This window comes from Myotis daubentonii, chromosome 16, assembly GCF_963259705.1.
Source record: "Myotis daubentonii chromosome 16, mMyoDau2.1, whole genome shotgun sequence".
Lineage (NCBI taxonomy): Eukaryota > Metazoa > Chordata > Mammalia > Chiroptera > Vespertilionidae > Myotis > Myotis daubentonii.
Window position 1 is genome coordinate 42,701,852 of NC_081855.1, and position 23,247 is coordinate 42,725,098.

Consider the following 23,247-nt stretch of genomic DNA (forward strand, 5'->3'; position numbering starts at 1 on the left):
ACAGACTCCAGAAATCCCAGTGTCTGAACGGATGGTGTTTGTGACTTAAAGTGACGTCAGGACTCTCTCGTCCGTAAGAGTGCACAGAAAGCCACGGGCCTGTGGGAGTTTTCATTCAGAAACGGGGGAGATGACGTTCACCGGAGAATATTTAAAGGCAGGAGGGAGACAAAAGTAAAGTTGCGTTTGGGTGATACCAGGATTTGTGCTTGTTCGGTGTACCAGTTGCCTCTGCCATCACAGAAGTCGTGAGTTAGGGGACCCAGGAGTCAAAAATTATATCCAGAAGGCCTCTGAGGGCATGGGAACAGAAGGGGTCCGATGGCTAAAAATGTGAATGAAACCCCAACAGCCCTCCCAGTCTAGCAACTTGGGACTTGCCCCGTTTCTAGGGACTCTGTCTTTGAATTTCGCTGCTTCTCCCACAGGCTTCTGGAAGTCTGAATCCATCCCCCAAGCCCCCTCCCCAAGGCCCCAGCCGTGGGAAGGGGCGCTCCTGAGCAGCCAGCCAAGCTCTGCTCAGCCTGGGACCCCGGTTCCCATCCATGGGGTGGTCTGGACGGTGGCCAGCCAAGGAGTGGTAATTACTGTGAGGTGTAGGGCGTGCAGGTGGGCCCCCAGACCCCCACCTCCATGTGGGCAGTGAATGGCCCTGGACTTGGATAAGATGGTTCAGCAGGCGCCTGCCCAGCCCTTGCTGAGTTCCCAGGCCCCTGGAGCCCTCTTGTAATAGGAGCCATTTGCCCCATAACCAGTGGGTGACCAGGTTTTTAATCTTGGAGGCCCCTTGGATCTCAGCTGGGAAGTGGGATTTGTCAAACGGGGAGGGGAGAGCCGTCTGGGAATGCCAGAGGGCTTCTCAGCCGAAGGGGGTTGTCCTGGGGCAATAGGTCTCCGTCCCAGGCCAGTCCCGGCCATCCCTCCAGCCTCCCCCAGTCCCTGGAACGGTTCTCCTCTTCCCCGCGTCTCCACCATGCCCAACAGCTAAAAATAACCAGAAGCCTGAATTCGCAATCAAGATGGCTCACCAACTCGGGAGTGCCTTTGTTTGACACTCATCCTCCCTTCTTTGCGACTTCCTCTCTGGCCTGCTGCCTGTCAGCGACTGTCCTGCAGGCACCCTGTGCCTGGCCCCTGGAGAAGCTGCCTCCTGGCTGTCAGGAAGGGTGAGGAGGACACTGGACCCAAACCTGCCTCCTCTCTGCCACAACTGGCCGTGTGACCTTGGGCACACCCATCCTCCCTCTGGGCCTCAGTTTCAGTAGGGGCCAGACCTGGGACTGCGTGAGGGCCCAGCTCTTGAGATGCACGATCCCGTACAGCCCTTGCCAAGGACCCTGCGGCACTCGCTCTTGTTCTCATTGTACAGGGGATGCTGCCCGAGAGACGGGAAGCAGTTGGCCAGGCCTCACAGCAAGGCGGTCCAGGGCCAGATCGGAAGTCAGGTCTCCCTGACTCCACTGCCTGAGCACTTCCTCCTCCCCTTCGACCTCCAGGGATCCTGAGGGCAGCTTCCAGGTGGAGAGAGAGCTGCGATCACAGCCCCTCGGGTCCTCATGTCTCCTGCGTGGCATTCGCTGCCTGACCACCTAGTGCCCCTCCTCGGGGAGGTCTTCCCTGACCGCACCACGTGAACCACAGCCCATCACGCTCGAAGGGTGAGATTATTTTACGTCTTCACTTGTGTAGCATCATCTGTTCCCCATGAGAATGGAAGTTACACAAAGGCAGGGTCTTGGTCTGATATGTTCATTGTTTTATCCCCAGCACCTTGAACCAGCCCCTAAAGCCATGCCTGACACAGACAGTGTTCATATGTATTTCTCAGTATGTTGTGAAGTACAAATGAAATAAATTTATGATGTCACACAGCTACCATTGCTGGAGTGTTTACATGTGCCAGGCACTGCGCCAATCTTCATAACCCCATGTGGAAGGACAGTCATCATACCCATTTTACAGATTAGAATACTGAGCCAGATGGCAGTTAAATAACTTGCCCCACATCCTATGGTTTGGCTTTCAGCCTCTGCATGTCTCACTCTGGTGCTCGTCAGAATGCTTTGGTAAACCCTGGCCGGTTTGGCTCAGCAGATAGAGCTTCAGACTGTGGGCCAAAGGGTCCTGGGTTCAATTCCAGTCTGGGGCACGTACCATGGTTGCAGGCCCCTCCCTGGCTGGGCCCTGGTCCGGGCACATGCGGGAGGCAGCCGATGGATGTGTCTCTCTCACATTGATGTTTCTCTCTGTCTTTCCCTCTCTCTTCCACTCTCCCTAAAACTTAATGGAAAAATATCCTCGGGTGAGGAATGACAACAACAACAAGAATGCTTTGTCTACTCCAAAGTCCCCTGAAACTCAAGGGACTTATATCCTCAGAGCTTCTCCCGGTCTGGCTGAGAGCTGGGCCGCAGACGTGAGTGGAGCCCCGTGCACAGCTGGCCTCTCCTAGGCCGCTGGCTCTTGCCAAGGGGAGAAGCTCTGAGGACCCCCGGGAGCCCTGAGTGCAGAGACCTGGACCTTTTCCCTCTCGCGGGCAATGGTCCCAAATGGAAAACAAACACTTGAAAATAAAAGCCATATTAAAAAACAAACTCCACTTTCTGCCTTAAAATATTGTGAGCCAGGGGGGCAATTAGCAATTACGCTGTATTTTATTATGAGAAGATGGGATTCTAATTGGACTGATTTGAATTCCACACACCCCCACAGATTGTTTTGGGAATTAAGGTATCAGTTGTATCGGTAATTATGGTTTACCATTAAATTACCCCCCCACCGAAAACTGTGAAATTGTCTGTGACGGCGCTTAAATTTAGCCCAGACCCATGTCCTAGGAAGACTGCGCGAGTCAATACAAGCCACCCGGAAACCACTGGGTGCCCTGTGCCAGGCGGTAATTAGGGGTTGAGGTTTCCAAAGTTTTACCTGAGACAGCAGGGACAAGCCCTGGGCTGCAGGGTGCTCACGTGGAGAGCCTGGGTGCGCCCCTCCCCCTCACGCACACACACTCCAGAACACTGTTCTTGGATCCTGCCCCGCTTTGCCGGGCCAATACCTGAGCTGCAGAAGGCAGTGTGGAAGGCAGCGTGGTTCCAGCTGAGGGGCGATGCTTTGGCGAGGCGCCCCAGCCCAGAAGGAGCCCTGGGCAGTGCATGGCTCGGGGACACGGCGATCACACCTATCTGGGATTGAGTCCCTGCTCTGCCATTTAGAAAAGAAACTCAGGAGGGTCCCTTGATTTCTTTGGGCCTCTGCTGCCTCATTTTACAAGTGGGCATGCCACCTGCCTCACGCCCGGGTTATTGTGAAGATGAACTGAGGATAATAATGGCGTCGACAGCCCTCTCCGGCATCCTTGCAACGTGCCCATCCCCTGCACTCATCTTTCATCCCTACGACCACCCTGTGAATTGGAGAGGAGCTGAATTGGGAGGATTGTTTGGCGGCCAGCCTTAAACTTCGACTCTGGCTAATTAAGCAAGCTGGGAATCTACTGGAAGGGCGAGGGGCACTCCGGAATGGAGAGGAAGGCTGGGGAAGAGACTTGGAACAACTCAGAAACTCAGAAAATTGAACTGCTCATCACGTTGTCCCAGGTGCCCCAGTGAAACGAACAAGCTCTGATCGCCTCACCGTCCCTGCCCCTCAAGACCCTGGTTGTGTTCTTGAGCCCCCCTGGCTCTGCAATGGGGCGCGGGACGAAGAGGGACTTCCCAAAGGGCAGGCACCTGGGTTTCCTGTCCCTCAAGACAGTCCAATAGTGGTGAGGGCCAGTCGGGGGAGTGGATACTGGGCAGTTATTACTATTCCCATTATCTAGACCAGGAAACCAAGGGTCAGGGCTGCTAGCCCTTTGCCTAAGTGCGCACAGCCAGTAGGGAGCAGAGTTGGGACTGAAATCCACGCCTCTCCTAGAAAACAGCTCCCTCCCTCCAGCCCCAAGCTGGACTTGCCCAGGGCAGGACCAGACACCAGCACCCAGGGCTCTGCTGTGGGTCTTGTGCCGATGTCTGGCTCTGGGGGACCAGCTGGAAGGGGAAAGCCTCAGGATGGAGGGGCAGCTACCCTCACCCAACTCACAGGACCAGCTGATCAGCCGTGGAGAGCTTCTCTCTGACCTTCCACTCGGCTGTCAGGATGAGCTGCGGGTGGAGGAGGCTTGTCATCATGACACTGAAGAGTGTTAGAGGTTGTCAGATGGTCAGAGGTGGTTTTGATGTGTGGAAGCCCTTCCCCCGCCCCTTACCTCCCTCCACCCCTTGGCTTCTGCTGTTCCTTCACCTGGAATGATGCCTCCCCATCAAGGTTTTACAGTCCTACCCGTTCTTGAAAGCTGGACCCAAATTCCCTTCATCAAAGAAGCTTCCCAGCTCCCCAGCCGGGGCAAATGGCTCCTTCCTTTGGTCCTTACGGGGTTTGCTCTCACTGCCCCGGCCATGCTGTGCGTGGCCGAAGCTTGTTTTCACACCTGCCACCCTGGCAGGCATTCCGAGAGGTCTCACCTACCTCAGCCCAGAGCTCTCCGTGTTGGATCCAGGGGAGATGCAACTAAAGGCAAAACGCCTGCTGTCCACAACCCAACCATTCCATTTGCTGATGTCTTTTCCCCACCCTCGTTCTGGCATCGCCCGGCTGACATCACGGACCGTTGTGTTATTTTCCTGGCAACACCGTAGGGAGAAAGCACTTGAAGGGCACAGCGGGGCTAAGGGAAGGCAGACTTGACTTCTGCTCCTCTGTGGCCCCTCAGGGAACGCGGGCCCCAACTTTGTATGAGATGAAGCTCTGGGTAGATCGGCCACATCAGCGCTGTCCCCAGGACTCAGGAGTCCTTCGCAGAGTCTCATGTATGCTCCCAAGTCTTCCTCCCACGGCTGAGCCATGGGGACGTGGACAGAAGGTGGCCCTGGCAGAAGGGACTCTGAGGGGTGGACAGTACGGTGGGGGCTTGGGAGTGACAGGTCTGAACATCTGACAGAGGACAGAAAGGGCAGGAGAAGGAGTCCAAAACCCAGGAAGCCTGCCCTTCCAGGAAGTACTGACCCTGGGGGTGGGGGTGGGGGGGCGCTTTCCCAGCACCCACCCCTCCCAGTCACTTTTCCTCACAGCCACCCATGGGCACCTGCTGTTCTGATCCCCAAGGTCATGGTCTTTGTGTGTGGATAGGAGAGCGCAGTGTACACATTTGGTTAGCTCTTCCTTTGAAAACTGTAAATTATCAGACACAACCTTTTTGGAAAGCAATTTGGCAGTAATACCAAGTGACATAAAAATGTTCATAGCCTTTGGCCCAATAATCTTCCTCCTGGGAATTAATCGCAAGGAAATAATTCATCCGGAAGAGAGAACAATTCTATATCCACAGAGACATTTACTGCGCTGTTATTTATGATGGGGGAAAACTGGAGACCGCTCCTCGGGCCAACATAGGGGGATGGTCCGAGGAACGATGGCGCGCATGCATCCCAAGGAGTCCTCCGCCGCGAGTACAACGGCCAATTGGAAACCGTGTAACGAGAGGCAGTATTTGGAAATGAAAAGCCCGTGGAAAAGGGAGCACAGAGTTGTACACGTGCCACAATTATTACAAGGCGGACAAGTCTGTGTCTGCGGAGGGGTGAGGAGCCGCCAGCGCTGGGGAAATTAAAATAGACGCTGAGCCGCACGCAGGGGCTGGGAAGGTGGGTGGAACCGCGCTTCGCACGTTCTCGCCCCTGGCTGGAGGGGCCTGTTGAGAAATCGGTGTTTTTTTTGTGAAATCCTAATTTGTCACCGCGGGCTCTGCGGTCTGTATTGCCTCTTGGGAGGTGGCCCAAGAAGCGCACCTCAGACCGAGCCTTGGTTCTCCGCCGCCCCGGCCCCCAAAAGAAGATGCCACGGCCTCCCAAGTCCCCCATTGCGGCGCCTGCCGCTTTGCTGTGAGCTTTCCGTGGCAGACAGAGCCCTTTGGGGCCCTGTTTCACGATCCTAATTCAAATTACCCGTTTAAGTCGGTCAAATGAGAAAATAGCCGCTCCGCCCGCACGGGGCCGGCGGGGGCGCCGGGGCGGCTGCCGTGCGCTCCCCGCGGCCGCCAGGCCGGCCGTGAGCTCATTTCCTGGAGCGCGCGCGCTGGGCTATTTCAGCCTGGCGCTGTGCAAACAGGACAATTGACTGCGGCCAAAAGGGGCCCAAATTACAATCGTATCACAGACAAATATCCGCCACGCCAGGCCCGGAGGCTGGGGAGGGGCCTCGCTCCCTGCGAAGGGGGTGGCAGGGTCAGGTGGGTCCGGGGGCCTGAGCCCGGCCAGGACCGCTGTCCCTGCTGCCCAGCTGTGCGCAGGTGCCTGCGAGCTGCGCCTGCTCCGGGCATCAGGAATCCTCCCCCCCCCCCCCCCCCCGCCACCCCCAGCTCAAATCTTTCCTATATGGGCTCCAGGGCAGAAAACCTTGCCTCTTCCAGGGAGACCGCTGATTTAGGACCCCTTTTTATTTGGCTGCTACTCTGCACTTAGGATGAAACATACCAACACCCAGCCACCTCCAGGGTTCAAAATTGTATCTCCTTGCTCAGAAGCCTCTGTGCTTCTAACCCTCTCCCTCGCTCTTAGAGAAAAGCCCCCAGTTCCTAGCCTGATATCCAAAGCGTCCCACGTCCTTGCCCAGAGTTAGCCCCTCCCTCCTCTCGCCTTCCTCTTCCTCCCTCTCCCCACCTCCCCCCACCTCACGTCACTCAGAGCACATCAGGATTTTTCACACTGTTATGCCTTGCCATTTACCTTTTCACTCTGCCTAAATGTGTCCTGTTTTCCCTGCCTGGGGAGCTCTTACACATTCTTCAAGACCCAACTCACATGCCACCTCCTCCGTGAAGCTTTCCCTGCTTTCCAGGCAGGGTCAGCCCCGTTCCCTCCCTGGCACTGTGCAGAAGTCTATGGTACCTCTCCCATCCTGTAATTAACTTGCTTGAATGCCAGTGCTGCACAGGTCTCTCTGGAAAAGGATGCGACTTTCCTCACCCACTGGCCTCGCTCAGCCGTGGCCATGTGTCTTGCTCTGGCCAATGAAGTGGGACACGAGTCCGTGGAGAGCAGAAGCTTCCAAAGCCACGCTCTCTTTCCCCTCCTTAGAAGCAAAATGTGAAAAATCCCAGACACTCCGCTGTCTGGTCAGAGGAGACCGCCAGGCCAACGTGGCTGCAATGCTTTTCAAAAAGGCAAGCGAGAACAAGAGCTGGCAAGGAGGCAGGGAGAAGGGAAGCCTTGTGCACTGTTGGGGGGATTGTAAATTGGTGCAGCTACTATGGAAAACAGTATGGAGGTTCCTCAAAAAAAAAAAAAAAGAAATAGAGCTGCCATATAATTCAGCAACCCCACTTCTGGATATATATCTGAAGGAAATGAAATCACAATCTAAGAGATATCCTTTCTTCATTGCAGAACTACTCACTCTAGCCAGTTCATGGGAACCAATGTCCATTGCCAGAGGAATGGATACAGAAAACGTGGTGTGTGCATACACCGTGGAATATTACTCAGCAACGAAGAGGAAAGAAATCCTGCCATTTGCAGCAGCATGGATGGACCTCGAGAGCATTATGCCAAGGGAAATAAGTCAGACAAAGACAAATACTGTATGATCTCTTATATATGGAATCTAAAAAAAGTCAAACTCATAGAAATAGAGGGTAGAATGGTGGTTTCCTGGGGCAGGGAGTTGGGGAGAATGGGGAGATGTTGGTCAAAGGCTACAAACTTTCAGTTATAAGTAAGTTCTGGGGGTTTAATGTGCAGCATGGGGACTGTAGTTAACAGCACTGTATTGTATACTTGAAAGTTGCTGAGAGAATAATCTTAAGTGTTCTCACCACACACACACAAATGGTAATTATATGAGGTATCGAATCATCACATTGTATACCTTAAACTGACACGTTACATGTCAATCATACCTCAATAATCTTGGGGCAAAGGTATATATATATATATATATATATATATATATATGTATATGTATATATATGTATGTATATATGTATATATGTATATATGTATATATCTCTTATGCCCTTTAGAGCATCCAAGAGAGGGAACTGGGCATCCAATGTCATTTCAAAACCCCAAAGCTAAAATCTTTTACCTCTTCTTGACATTTGTGGCTTGGGAATTTTGGCAGCTTCTTGAGGCAGCTTCCCTTTCCCGATGTAACGTTGACCATAAAGCCATCCACTCAGCTCTGAGTGATCACGTGCTCTGTGTCAGGGAAAGCAGAAATGAGTCGGGTGTCTTTAAGGGGATCGATGTCTGTGGGGAACAAGGACCTGCTAAGAAATGAGAGCGCAGGCGTGTGCGCGTGGGCTGTTGAGAAAACACGGAGGAGGGAGCCCCGCTCCCACGGGAAGCCCAGGAGGTGCCTGGAGGGCGTTAGAGCTGAGTGAGTGCTTGAGTTGAGCTCAGCCTTGAAGGATGGGGAGAAGTTCTCACACAGAGGACATGGAGCCGTGTCCTGAATATGCTGGGAGTCCAAACTCAGGCAGGTAATGCTGGGTAAGTGAAGGGGGCAGGCAGGAGTACGGAGCGGGGATTGTTGGAGGCGACGACGAACTAGAAGGCCCACATCCTGCCCACAGGGCATCTGCAGGGCCGACTGCCGGGTCTGGGTTCAGCCTCCATCTGACCCCTCTGCCAGGTGTCTTTGTGCAGGGCACAGCTGCCACAGCCTCACGTGGCCGCCCTCCTGCCTGAGCCTGCCACCAGCTGCATGTTGCCGAGCTGGAAAAGAGGACTTGGCTTTTGCCACATCTTGCTTTTTGAAGAAAAGCCAGAAACCCAGATTTTAACGTAAAAATGTCCAATTTGTCAAATACGTTTGAGGCCAAGCACTATCCAACCTCAGAAGGATCCACCCTTGAGTTCTAGCTTCAGCCCCAACGGGAACCAATCCCCAGGACACATTCCACTCTCCCTTCTTCCCGTTCGCACCCCCCAACCCAGCCCTTCACTGCCATTTGACAGGGAAAATGCAATCATTGATGAACCTTTGACGAGCTGCTGCAAAGCCTGGCAGAAGGTCGAGACGGGCCTCCGAACAAGAGGGAAACTCGTGGGGCTGCCCGACAGCGGCCACCCCGGGAGACCGAAGGGGAAAACTTTAATTTACGAATGTACCTCGTTTCGAGAGCGCCTCCCCTGCCCTCTTGGCTGCCCTTACCCTGGCCCCTCCTGTTTCGCTAATGATAAATGACAAGCAGTGGACGTTATTCATTAAACTGCCCCCAGTAGCCAGTGGTAAAACCCAAGGCCACATGCGGACCAGACATTCAAAGCATTTCTGCTGCCCCCACCCAGGGTGCAGGCCCCAGGCTCTCTCCTGCCCTGGCTGGGGCAGGGCCCAGTGGCCACAGCCTCACACAACAGGGCTTCCTAGGAACTGTCTGGGCTCCGCTCTGTCAAATGGAAATCACCAATATGGGCCACACAGTAATTAAACTCCTGTCATTCTTTTGACACACAAAAAAAGTTCCTCTTGGGACATTCCCACAGGCTGCTGAAGGGCTGTCTGGGGCCTGCAAGCTCCCAGCTGGTTACCAAGGGATTTTTGAAGTTGGCCTTGACTGGGGATCAAAAGGGGATGGGAACTCAGGGGTGAGAAATGCCTTATAATTAAATTTACCCTTTGGCTTGTTCAGCTGGAAGCACCAATAACCACTCCCCCGGGATCAAGATGGGCAGAGAGATCAAAACAGACCTTCAAGGCCCCTTTATTTGTGCTCACAGTGTTTGTTCACAGATTTACCCCAAGCACCTGAACAGGGCCTGGCACATAGTAGGCGTTCAGTGATCAGCAGGAGATGTGTTGATGCCAATTCTTAAAGGCAGCAATCAGGAGCGATTCCCAACTGACGTGCTAGGACCAGTGGCTTCTGTTTGTTGCCACAAGACTGTCCATGTGCTGAGGAGGAGGCCGGTGTCTTAGTCAACTGGCTGTCCCTGGAACCCGGCACAGTGCCCAGCCCAGAGCCTGCACACAGCGGTTTCTTAATGGTATCTATTGACATTGTTCGGGGGCAAACCACAGTCCGCGGCCGGGCCCAGCGGAGCCCCACCGGGATCTGTGTGTATGTTCAGGCGGTCTCTTGAGTTGCAGCAGCAGCAGTGGCAGCGACGAGGTCAGGAAGCCCAGGGGACAGCCCACAGCGGGATGTCACGGCTGGAAAGGGCTGGGATGGCAGCCAGCCCCCGACTGGACCGAAAGAAGAAATGGATTAGTTACAATGTGGGGTTTCTGAACAAAATGCAACTTAAGCTCCCTCTGTCTCTCTCTGGGACCCCCATTCTGCCTACCAACAGAAAACGTAACCAGTTTCAGATGAACTAAAAATTTCAGATTTAAATTCAATCTTCTCGATTTCCTCATCTCCCTCCGCAGGGCAGCTCCTTAGTTCCACGGCCTTCCGTGGCATGGGAGGGGGAGCCGGGGGACAGGGGCACTAAGCCATGGGTATTGTCTCCCCAGGCCTTTGGCGTGGTCACCCCACCTCACTGGGGGCTGCTAAACCCCCGTCCCTTTTCCCTATGGCCGTCGATCCGCACACTCCGCATGCTCCTCACCCTGAACGCGGGCCTCCAGGGTGACGTTATCCTCACCTTGCCCAGCACTTCCAGAGCCTCCTTGGGATGCGGGAAAACCAGCTGATCCTCATTACCCCAGGGCCCCAGCGAGGCCCTCACTGCCCCCGGATGCCAAGACAGAGCAGGGCTACCACCCACTCAGGGTTCCTGAGGGACAGTTCTGGTTATTTCCCAAGCTGGTTGGGTGGACTCTGCAGGTGCCCTCACCCGCTTTTGACCATTGTCTCTGCTGTGAGCCATGGATCCTCCAAACCACACAGACAGTCACCAGCAACAAGGAAACGCAGAGGAGGGAATCCTGTTGATCTTGCAGCAGTTTATGCTCTGAATGTCACATGGGAATGGAGGTCAAGAGAGCAGAAAGGACTACTCAGTTCCACAGAGCACGTGTGACTGGCGGCATCAGGCCAGGAGCCTGAGACTTATACATCACTGGAGTCCTCCTCCTGAGCTAGCCCCTGTCCCAGGCAGATGGAAGGGTCCAGTGTGGCCCTCCAGCCTCCGCCTCAGACCCCCAACTCTTAGCCTTTTCAGACCCCAGGGGCAAGCCTGTCTTCCTCCTCCCATTGAGCTCAAGGTCATGGGCAGGGAACTCAGATGGGCTGGCCGTGAGTGCCTGCTCTGCCATTCACTAGCAGCCACACCCAGCAACTTTAATAATCAGGACACCATTTTAAAAAATGAACTTGGATGAACTCCTTAGAGGACTCAAAAGAAGAGGGACAAATAGTACACTAAGAGATGCAAACATGTGATTAGGCAAAGACACCATTGCTTACGTTGTCATCAAGCGAATGGTTCCCCTCCATCCGTGATATTGGATAAGTTACTTGTCCATTTCAGACCTCAGTCCATCCTCCCCCACTCCCACCCCCCTAAAGGGAGGCTAGTAAAATCCACGTCACAGTGTTGTCAGGTCGTTGTAAGCCGGGGTGGGCTTTGTGCCAGGTAGATGGTAAACATTCAATAAATTCTCCTTCCCTCCCTTCCCGAGCCCTCGGACCACCCAGAGATGTCCCCTGCTCTTGGCTTTGGCTTTAAGGAGCCTGTGGTCTCTCAGAGGATTTCACACTGGAAGTGCATGCATTCCAAACGGACGCCTAACTGTATATTTTCTGGTGTAAACTATATGTCGACTCTAACTTTAGCCTGGGGGAGCTTTATTATTTGCTTCCCTTCCGTGAAAGCTGTAATAGAGGAAGGGAAAGCCCTCCCTCATACATTCCAATTCCTAAGTACACAGCTTACTATTTTCTGGGATATTATTTACGTTTATTTTAGTTCTGGAGACTCACCATCCCCATGGGGTGCTTCTTTACGTTCTGGGTGGGCTCTGGAAAGGCTGGAATAGCTCCGAGGGAGGGGAGGAGAATCTTCCCATTCATTCAATAGCAGGCTCAGGGTCTTTGCACATCCTAGGGCCCCGGGGGCTCCCCGGCACCAGCTGAGGGGCCCAGCACCGGGGCTGTGCTCATACCAAGCTCTCCTGTTCGTGGCCTGGAGTGTGGACAGTTGGACTCCTTTCTGGTTTTTCCTTTTGCCAACGAGAAGGACATGCTGGGCCTTAGTCCCTCTGGGGGCTACAGCTTCCTCCCTTCTTTCTAGAGATGGCCGTAGGGCCCGGCTGCCTGTACCTGCGTCCCGCCTGTGAGAAACAACCAGCGGACTTTCATCCGGTTCTCCGAAGAATCGGGCCTCCAGGAGGAGCAACACCATCGGCCAGATAGAAGATGGTCTACAGCCTCCCCTCCGTTTCCTGCCCTAAGCCCTGTTCTTGGGACAAGGCGATCCGTGGCGGGCCCTGAAGAAGGTCTCAGCCTCGCTGGGCATTCTCCCTTTCGCTCCCGGCACCGTGGCAAGTGCTGTCCTTGCAGTGGAGGGTGGAATGGGCAGCATGCTGGGGTTCTCCATCCTTGTAAGGGAATAGATTTGTGTGTTTTTTAAGCCACCAAATTTATCATAATTGGTTACAGGAACTAATAAAAGGAAGAGAAGGAACTTTTTTAAAAAATCCATTTTTTTTTTTTTATTGATTTGAGGGAAGAGGAAGGAAGGGGGAGAAAGAGAAACATCAATGATGACAGAAAATCATTGATTGGCTGCCTCAAACTGGGATGAGCCTGCAACCCAGTCACGTGCCCTGACCGGGAATCTAACCGTGAACTCCTGGTTCATGGGTCGATGCTCAACCACCAAGCCAAACCGGCCGGAGGAGAAGGAACTGTTAAGAAAGATTTCGCACTTGGCTTCGAACAGTGGCTGGAAATAGACAAGGAACCAGGGAGAAGATGCCTCAGAGTGGAAAGGGGGAGAAGCAGTCTTCTCCCAGGATGAAAAGAGTGGGGCTTCCACACAGCTCCCAGGACCTGGTGTCATGATGTTTTTCAACGTAGAGTAGAAATATCAGTCTCTGGGCTGTGTCTTTAAGTAAGATATTTGTTAGGGAAGGATTAAAGTGAATATTTTTATATATACCAGTATATATTTCATTGAAAATATCCACATTATTAACCGGCACATATTATGAAAAAAATCCGTATTATTAAACGGTGCACCTGCTAATAGTCATACCGGCTAATAATGCGGATTTTTTCATAAATATTTGCCGGTTAGTAGTGCGAATTTTTTAAATGATATTTAAAATAATATTTACCGGTTACTAGTGCGGATTTTTAAAATAATATTTAAAATAAGGCTTACCAGCCACAATTTTGAGGGGTCCTCAGGTCACCGGAACTTCTGACCAAAGGGCTATCATTTGGGGGGGTTCCCAGGATCCTGGTGCCTTGATATCACCTCTGATTGGTCACTATTCTTGTAAATTGGTTACTACAGTAACTTTTATGGTCAAAGGTCAATCAAAGCTCACAAGGGACATGTGAAGTTCTCCACCCTCCTTTTGTATTGTTTTCCTATTCCCTTTGGGCTTTCTCCTTCTCCTTCTCCATGAAGGGCTTCCTTCTCTTTATTTTGTAAACATAGACCTTTTGCTGTTCCCAGCGCCCTCCTTCTATAAAAATGTACCTGTTGCAGCTTTTCAGCTCCCCTATTCTATGGAAATATACCTTCTGCTGCTCTGCAGCCCTGTGCTTCCTCCATGGTCCCCTTAATTCCCAAAATTTCTCAAGTCCTAAACCTGTCCTATTTTTTATCCCCAAAATTCCTGTCTCATCAAGCAGGTGGCCATCTGCAAGCCAGGAAGAGGGAGCCGCATGATTAACCAGTCAATATTTATTTGAAAATCCACATTACTAACTGGTAAACATTTACGAAAGAATCCCCATTAGAGAGGGGCCCTTGGTGTGGCTTCCATTGTTCAGGAAATAGGGCGCCAGGAGGGGCCATAGAGGCCGAGGTCGTGGTGGGCGCTTTGGTCCCAGAGGGGGCCCAGGAGGAGCGGTCAGGCCCTTGGTGCCACATGGCCCATTCGGTTTCCATTTGTGTGAAGTGGCCTTCCGTCCGGTTAAGCCAGCACCTGAGGAGTCTTCCTTCAGGGAGGCATTGCCGAGAAGAAATCAGGACCTTGCTCCTAATTCTGCTGAACACGCCTCTATCCTTTCTCTGGTGACAAAAATAAACAATGTGACTGACAATTTGATTGTGGCTCCAGGGACATTTGAAGTGCAAATTGAAGAAGTGCGACTGGTTGGATCATGAAAAAGGGGAACAGTGACTCCCGGACATAATGTGGCTGACCAGGTGGTAATCCTAAAGATTTTGCCAACCTGGGGAGCTGCGGTTGGAAGCTGTGCTGCCCTAGGGAGCAAAGCCGTGGAAAGCCTAAGAGCTCAGGATCCTTCTGAGGTTTGGACCAGGCCGGCCAGTGAAACTGGCTTTGAGATCTGTCCTTCTGATGCTACAGGGAAGATTCTCATTACCACAGAGCCACCCAGCCTCCGAAAACTGGACCCAGAACTCCATTTGGACATCCAGGTGTTGCAGAGGGCCTTAGCAGCCATCCAACACGCTCACTGGTGTCAAGAAAATGCTTCTCAGTCCACAGTTAATTTCTAAGATTTTTAAAATTTCCTACACCTGTCCTGTTTCATCCCCCAAATTCCTGTTTTAGCAAGAAGGTGGCCATCTGCAAGCCAGGAAGAGAGATCCGCATTATTAGCCGGTAAATATTTACTTAAAAATCCGCACTACTAACCAGTAAATATTATTTTAAAAATCCGCACAATTAACCGGTAAACATTATCTTAAGTATTATTTTAAAAATCCGAACTATTAACTGGTAAATATTATTGTAAATGTTATTTGAAAAATCCGCACTACTAACCGGTAAATATTATTTTAAATATTTTAAAAATCCGCACGACTAACCGGTAAATATTTTAAATATGATTTTAAAAATCCGCACGACTAACCGGTAAATATTATTTTAAATATTATTTTATAAATCTGCACTACTAGCCGGTAAATACTATTTTAAAATCCGCACTGCCAACCGGTAAATATTATTTTTAAAATCCGCATACTGGCAGATGATGGCGGTCACAGTAGGAAGGTTGCTCCTGTAGCCTGACATGCGAGTGCCATTCCCTGGGGCGGCTCTGCCTCTGCAACCCCTAGGCCTGCTGCTTCTCAAAGAAGGTGCTTGACCAATGTCTGTGGCTGCTTCCAGCCAAGCAAAAGTTGCCTTCAGCACCAGTTCCTCGTCATGCTCCTGCCGTCCCCCAACACGCGCCCTATTTTAAGGGCACGGCCATTGTCAATGGAGGGTTCAAAGAGCTAGGCCCTGATGACTTTAAGGGGAAATGCTGGGTTCTCTTCTTCTATCCTCCGGATTTCACCTTTGTGTGTCCCACAGAAATCATTGCTTTCAGGGACAAAGCCAATGAGTTTCGCCATGTGAACTGTGACGTTGTCGCCGTGTCCGTGGACTCCCACTTCAGCCATGTCGCCTGGATCTACACCCCGAGGAAGAATGGCGGTTTGGGCCACAGGAACGACGCACTGTTGTCAGATTTGACCCAGCGGATTTCCGGAGACTGCGGTGCTGTGACCAGGTCCTGGTCTTGCACTAAGAGGGCTCTTCAGCATTGGCCCCAATGGAGTCAGCAGGCATGTGAGTGTCCACGATCTCCCGGCGGGCCCGAAGCTGGAAGAGACCCTCTGCCTGGTGAAAGCATCCGGGGTGTGGAAGTCCATGGAGAAGTTTGCCCAGCAAATTGGACCCCAGATTCTCCCACCATCAAGCCGCATCCAAATAATATTTACCGGTTAGCAGTGCGGATTTTTAAAATAATATTTAAAATATTTACCTAGCTGAAACTGGTTTGGCTCAGTGGATAGAGGGTCGGCCTGCGGACTGAAGGGTCCCAGGTTCAATTCCGGTCAAGGGCATGTACCTTGGTTGTGGGCACATCCCCACTGGAAGATGTGCAGGAGGCAGCTGATCGATGTTTCTCTCTCATCGATGTTTCTAATTCTCTATCTCTCTCCCTTCTTCTCTGTAAAAATATCAATAAAATCTACCGGTTAGTTGTGCAGATTTTTAAAATAATATTTAAAATATTTACCGGTTAGTCGTGCGGATTTTTAAAATATTTAAAATAATATTTACCGGTTAGTCGTGCGGATTTTTAAAATATTTAAAATAATATTTACCGGTTAGTCCTGCGGATTTTTAAAATAATACTTAAAATATTTACCGGTTAGTCGTGCGGATTTTTAAAATATTTAAAATAATATTTACCGGTTAGTCGTGCGGATTTTTAAAATATTTAAAATAATATTTACCGGTTAGTCCTGCGGATTTTTAAAATAATACTTAAAATATTTACCGGTTAGTCGTGCGGATTTTTAAAATATTTAAAATAATATTTACCGGTTAGTCGTGCGGATTTTTAAAATATTTAAAATAATATTTACCGGTTAGTCCTGCGGATTTTTAAAATAATACTTAAAATATTTACCGGTTAGTAGTGCGGATTTCTAAAATAATATTTAAAATGATATTTACCAGTTAGTAGTGTGGGTTTTCAAATAATATTTAAAATAATATTTACCAGTTAATAGTTCGGATTTTTAAAATAATATTTAAAATAAGGTTTACCAGCCACAATTTTGAGGGGTCCTCAGGTCACCTGAACTTCTGACCAAAGGGCTATCATTTCGGGGGTTACCCATGATCCTGGTGCCTTGATATCACCTCTGATTGGTTACTATTCTTGTAAATTGGTTACTATAGTAACTTTTTTTAAAAATATATTTTATTGATTTTTACAGAGAGGAAGGGAGAGAGATAGAGAGTTAGAAACATCGATCAGCTGCCTCCTGCACATCTACTGGGGATGTGCCCACAACCCAGGTACATGCCCTTGACCAAAATCGAACCTGGGACCTTTCAGTCCACAGGCTGACGCTCTATCCACTGAGCCAAACCGGTTTCGGCACTACAGTAACTTTTATGGTCAAAGGTCAATCAAAGCTCACAAGGGACATGTGAAGTTCTCCACCCTCCTTTTGTATTGTTTTCCTATTCCCTTTGGGCTTTCTCCTTCTCCTTCTCCTTCTCCTTCTCCATGAAGGGCTTCCTTCTCTTTATTTTGTAAACATAGACCTTTTGCTGTTCCCAGCGCCCTCTTTCTATAAAAATGTACCTGTTGCAGCTTTTCAGCTTCCCTATTCTATGGAAATATACCTTCTGCTGCTCTGCAGCCCTGTGCTTCCTCCATGGTCCCCTTAATTCCCAAAATTTCTCAAGTCCTAAACCTGTCCTATTTTTTATCCCCAAAATTCCTGTCTCATCAAGCAGGTGGCCATCTGCAAGCCAGGAAGAGGGAGCCGCATGATTAACCAGTCAATATTTATTTGAAAATCCACATTACTAACTGGTAAACATTTACGAAAGAATCCCCATTAGAGAGGGGCCCTTGGTGTGGCTTCCATTGTTCAGGAAATAGGGCGCCAGGAGGGGCCATAGAGGCCGAGGTCGTGGTGGGCGCTTTGGTCCCAGAGGGGGCCCAGGAGGAGCGGTCAGGCCCTTGGTGCCACATGGCCCATTCGGTTTCCATTTGTGTGAAGTGGCCTTCCGTCCGGTTAAGCCAGCACCTGAGGAGTCTTCCTTCAGGGAGGCATTGCCGAAAAGAAATCAGGACCTTGCTCCTAATTCTGCTGAACAGGCCTCTATCCTTTCTCTGGTGACAAAAATAAACAATGTGACTGACAATTTGATTGTGGCCCCAGGGACATTTGAAGTGCAAATTGAAGAAGTGCGACTGGTTGGATCATGAAAAAGGGGAACAGTGACTCCCGGACATAATGTGGCTGACCAGGTGGTAATCCTAAAGATTTTGCCAACCTGGGGAGCTGCGGTTGGAAGCTGTTGCTGCCCTAGGGAGCAAAGCCGTGGAAAGCCTAAGAGCACAGGATCCTTCTGAGGTTTGGACCAGGCCGGCCAGTGAAACTGGCTTTGAGATCTGTCCTTCTGATGCTACAGGGAAGATTCTCATTACCACAGAGCCACCCAGTCTCCGAAAACTGGACCCAGAACTCCATTTGGACATCCAGGTGTTGCAGAGGGCCTTAGCAGCCATCCAACACGCTCACTGGTGTCAAGAAAATGCTTCTCAGTCCACAGTTAATGTCTAAGATTTTTAAAATTTCCTACACCTGTCCTGTTTCATCCCCCAAATTCCTGTTTTAGCAAGAAGGTGGCCATCTGCAAGCCAGGAAGAGAGATCCGCATTATTAGCCGGTAAATATTTACTTAAAAATCCGCACTACTAACCAGTAAATATTATTTTAAAAATCCGCACAATTAACCGGTAAACATTATCTTAAGTATTATTTTAAAAATCCGAACTATTAACTGGTAAATATTATTGTAAATGTTATTTGAAAAATCCGCACTACTAACCGGTAAATATTATTTTAAATATTATTTTATAAATCTGCACTACTAGCCGGTAAATACTATTTTAAAATCCGCACTGCCAACCGGTAAATATTATTTTTAAAATCCGCATACTGGCAGATGATGGTGGTCACAGTAGGAAGGTTGCTCCTGTAGCCCCACATGCGAGTGCCATTCCCTGGGGCAGCTCTGCCTCTGCAACCAACCCCTAGGCCTGCTGCTTCTCAAAGAAGGTGCTTGACCAATGTCTGTGTCTGCTTCCAGCCAAGCAAAAGTTGCCTTCAGCACCAGTTCCTCGTCATGCTCCTGCCGTCCCCCAACACGCGCCCTATTTTAAGGGCACGGCCGTTGTCAATGGAGGGTTCAAAGAGCTAGGCCCTGATGACTTTAAGGGGAAATGCTGGGTTCTCTTCTTCTATCCTCCGGATTTCACCTTTGTGTGTCCCACAGAAATCATTGCTTTCAGGGACAAAGCCAATGAGTCTCGCCATGTGAACTGTGACGTTGTCGCCGTGTCCGTGGACTCCCACTTCAGCCATGTCGCCTGGATCTACACCCCGAGGAAGAATGGCGGTTTGGGCCACAGGAACGACGCACTGTTGTCAGATTTGACCCAGCGGATTTCCGGAGACTGCGGTGCTGTGACCAGGTCCTGGTCTTGCACTAAGAGGGCTCTTCAGCATTGGCCCCAATGGAGTCAGCAGGCATGTGAGTGTCCACGATCTCCCGGCGGGCCCGAAGCTGGAAGAGACCCTCTGCCTGGTGAAAGCATCCGGGGTGTGGAAGTCCATGGAGAAGTTTGCCCAGCAAATTGGACCCCAGATTCTCCCACCATCAAGCCGCATCCAAATAATATTTACCGGTTAGCAGTGCGGATTTTTAAAATAATATTTAAAATAATATTTACTAGTTAGTAGTGCGGATTTTTAAAATAATATTTAAAATATTTACCTAGCTGAAACTGGTTTGGCTCAGTGGATAGAGCGTCGGCCTGCGGACTGAAGGGTCCCAGGTTCAATTCCCGTCAAGGGCATGTACCTTGGTTGTGGGCACATCCCCACTGGAAGATGTGCAGGAGGCAGCTGATCGATGTTTCTCTCTCATCGATGTTTCTAATTCTCTATCTCTCTCCCTTCTTCTCTGTAAAACAATCAATAAAATCTACCGGTTAGTTGTGCAGATTTTTAAAATAATATTTAAAATATTTACCGGTTAGTCCTGCGGATTTTTAAAATAATATTTAAAATATTTACCGGTTAGTCCTGCGGATTTTTAAAATAATATTTAAAATATTTACCGGTTAGTCGTGCGGATTTTAAAAATATTTAAAATAATATTTACCGGTTAGTCGTGCGGATTTTAAAAATATTTAAAATAATATTTACCGGTTAGTCCTGCGGATTTTTAAAATATTTAAAATAATATTTACCGGTTAGTCCTGCGGATTTTTAAAATAATATTTAAAATATTTACCGGTTAGTCGTGCGGATTTTAAAAATATTTAAAATAATATTTACCGGTTAGTCGTGCGGATTTTAAAAATATTTAAAATAATATTTACCGGTTAGTCGTGCGGATTTTTAAAATATTTAAAATAATATTTACCGGTTAGTCCTGCGGATTTTTAAAATAATATTTAAAATATTTACTGGTTAGTAATGCGGATTTCTAATATAATATTTAAAATGATATTTACCAAAATAAATAAATAAATAAATAAAATGATATTTACCAGTTATTAGTGTGGGTTTTTCAAATAATATTTAAAATAATATTTACCAGTTAATAGTTCGGATTTTTAAAATAATATTTAAAATATTTACCAGTTAGTCATATGGATTTTTAAAATATTTAAAATAATATTTACCGGTTAGTAGTGCAGATTTTTAAAATAATATTTACCAGTTAGTCGTGCCAATTTTTAAAATAATATTTAGCCCTAGCCGGTTTGGCTCAGTGGATAGAGCATCAGCCTACGGACTCAAGGGTCCCAGGTTCGATTCAGGTCAAGGGCATGTACCGTGGTTGCGGGCACATCCCCAGTAAGGAGTGTGCAGGAGGCAGCTGATCGATGTTTCTCTCTCATTGATGTTTCAAACTCTCTATCCCTCTCCCTTCCTCTCTGTAAAAAAATCAATAAAATACAATTTTAAAAAATCCCCTGATCCAATTTATTAAAAAAGATAATATAATAAAATAATATTTAAAATAATGTTTACCGGTTAATAGTATGGATTTTTTAAAACATATTTTACTGATTTTTTACAGAGAGGAAGGGAGAGGGATAGACAGAAACATTGATCAGCTGCCTCCTGCACACTCCCTACTGGGGATGTGCCCGAAATCAAGGTACATGCCCTCGACCGGAATGGAACCTGGGACCCTTCAGTCCACAGGCCGACGCTCTATCCACTGAGCCAAGCTGGTTAGTGCAAAAGTACGGATTTTTAAAATAATATTTACTGGTTAGTAGTGCGGATTTTTAAGTAAATATTTACCGGCTAATAATGCGGATCTCTCTTCCTGGCTGGCAGATGGCCACCTTCTTGCTAAAACAGGAATTTGGGGGATAAAACAGGACAGGTGTAGGAAATTTTAAAAATCTTAGAAATTAACTGTGGACTGAGAAGCATTTTCTTGACACCAGTGAGCGTGTTGGATGGCTGCTAAGGCCCTCTGTAACACCTGGATGTCCAAATGGAGTTCTGGGTCCAGTTTTCGGAGGCTGGGTGGCTCTGTGGTAATGAGAATCTTCCCTGTAGCATCAGAAGGACAGATCTCAAAGCCAGTTTCACTGGCCGGCCTGGTCCAAACCTCAGAAGGATCCTGTGCTCTTAGGCTTTCCACGGCTTTGCTCCCTAGGGCAGCACAGCTTCCAACCGCAGCTCCCCAGGTTGGCAAAATCTTTAGGATTACCACCTGGTCAGCCACATTATGTCCGGGAGTCACTGTTCCCCTTTTTCATGATCCAACCAGTCGCACTTCTTCAATTTGCACTTCAAATGTCCCTGGAGCCACAATCAAATTGTCAATCACATTGTTTATTTTTGTCACCAGAGAAAGGATAGAGGCCTGTTCAGCAGAATTAGGAGCAAGGTCCTGATTTCTTTTCGGCAATGCCTCCCTGAAGGAAGACTCCTCAGGTGCTGGCTTAACCGGGCGGAAGGCCACTTCACACAAATGGAAACCGAATGGGCCACGTGGCACCAAGGGCCTGACCGCTCCTCCTGGGCCCCCTCTGGGACCAAAGCGCCCACCACGACCTCGGCCTCTATGGCCCCTCCTGGCGCCCTATTTCCTGAACAATGGAAGCCACACCAAGGGCCCCTCTCTAATGGGGATTCTTTCGTAAATGTTTACCAGTTAGTAATGTGGATTTTCAAATAAATATTGACTGGTTAATCATGCGGCTCCCTCTTCCTGGCTTGCAGATGGCCACCTGCTTGATGAGACAGGAATTTTGGGGATAAAATAGGACAGGTTTAGGAAACTTTATAAATTTTGGGAATTAAGGGGACCATGGAGGAAGCACAGGGCTGCAGAGCAGCAGAAGGTATATTTCTATAGAATAGGGAAGCTGAAAAGCTGCAACAGGTACATTTTTATAGAAGGAGGGCACTGGGAACAGCAAAAGGTCTATATTTACAAAATAAAGAGAAGGAAGCCCTTCATGGAGAAGGAGAAGAAGAAAGCCCAAAGGGAATAGGAAAACAGTATGGAAGAATGTGGGGGAGAACTTCACATGTCCCATGTGAGGGCAGTCCTGCTGGGGACAGTGCTTGAGCCTGTGGCGTCTGCACTAATTCCAGGTCGTGTCGCACTGCATTGGGGTCCAATCGTAGTGCCAGATCTGCAGATGCCTGAGTTGGACTTTATTTGGTTGGTGGCTGGAAGTCAGAAAGTTTATGAGAAAATGACTGATAGGATTAGTACCTGGGATCCTGGGAAAATAATCTGGCAGAGACTGATGTTGGCTAGAATTCCCCCTGAGTCCCAGGCCCCCTTGATCACACAATCTCAATTTTGACGTGTAATGCTGGTCACCAAAGATGTTTCCTTTCAAAAAATAAAGAGCCGCGATAAAGCAGATTGCATAGATCTACAGTCGAAGGTGTGTGCGAAACACTGAGTTCATGCTTGTATTATTATGTATTAATTATTGTAAGCCTTTTTCCTACGACCAACTGTAAAACTACTTTTGCCCCACCCTGTATATGGGGTTGGCCAGCCAAGGAGCTGCAGAAAATGCTCACTCCTGGGAGCAGAAGGTCCATTGTTTCTTCCCGGTGCACCCTCTGCAGACACTGAAATGCATGTGAGAGGCTTGGATGCACACCGAGCCCAAGCCCTCTCTTCAAAGCGCAAGGGGTGTGGCAGCAAGGTCAGGGTACAGCTGCCCCTTGGGGAGCCTGGAGTCCCTTTTCTTAGCCTTCCTGAGCTCTCCAGCTTGCTTCTTCCCAGCAACAGCTAAACACTGGCCAGTGGTATTTCAACATTTCTTAAGCATCCCTGTAAGCTGCGTGCTTCCTCTCACTGGGTCTCATTCAGCCTTAACCGAAACCCTACCCTGGGTGATGACTTAATCTCTGGGTCCAGTGAGTGGAGCCATGAAGTTCAGATGGATTTTGCAAGACAAAAACCCAAATCTATTTTGTGGCTGCCGATACACATCTGACTTCACCACATCCGCGGTCATTCCGACCACAAACACAAGAGGTGCTATAAATTTTTGTCCATGCGGTATTTGATTATTTCTGGCATCATTTA

At 49.2% G+C, this 23,247-nt stretch overlaps 4 pseudogenes; 3 read left to right on the forward strand and 1 right to left on the reverse strand.

The window, feature by feature from the left end:
• The first annotated feature begins 5,452 nt into the window (after positions 1 to 5,452).
• LOC132219311 (interleukin enhancer-binding factor 2-like) lies at positions 5,453 to 14,630 on the forward strand (annotated as a pseudogene).
• A 476-nt stretch (positions 14,631 to 15,106) lies between these two features.
• LOC132219312 (thioredoxin-dependent peroxide reductase, mitochondrial-like) lies at positions 15,107 to 18,241 on the forward strand (annotated as a pseudogene).
• A 362-nt stretch (positions 18,242 to 18,603) lies between these two features.
• LOC132219313 (thioredoxin-dependent peroxide reductase, mitochondrial-like) lies at positions 18,604 to 22,507 on the forward strand (annotated as a pseudogene).
• On the reverse strand, positions 21,085 to 22,231 carry LOC132218491 (interleukin enhancer-binding factor 2-like; annotated as a pseudogene).
• Positions 22,508 to 23,247: the final 740 nt, after the last annotated feature.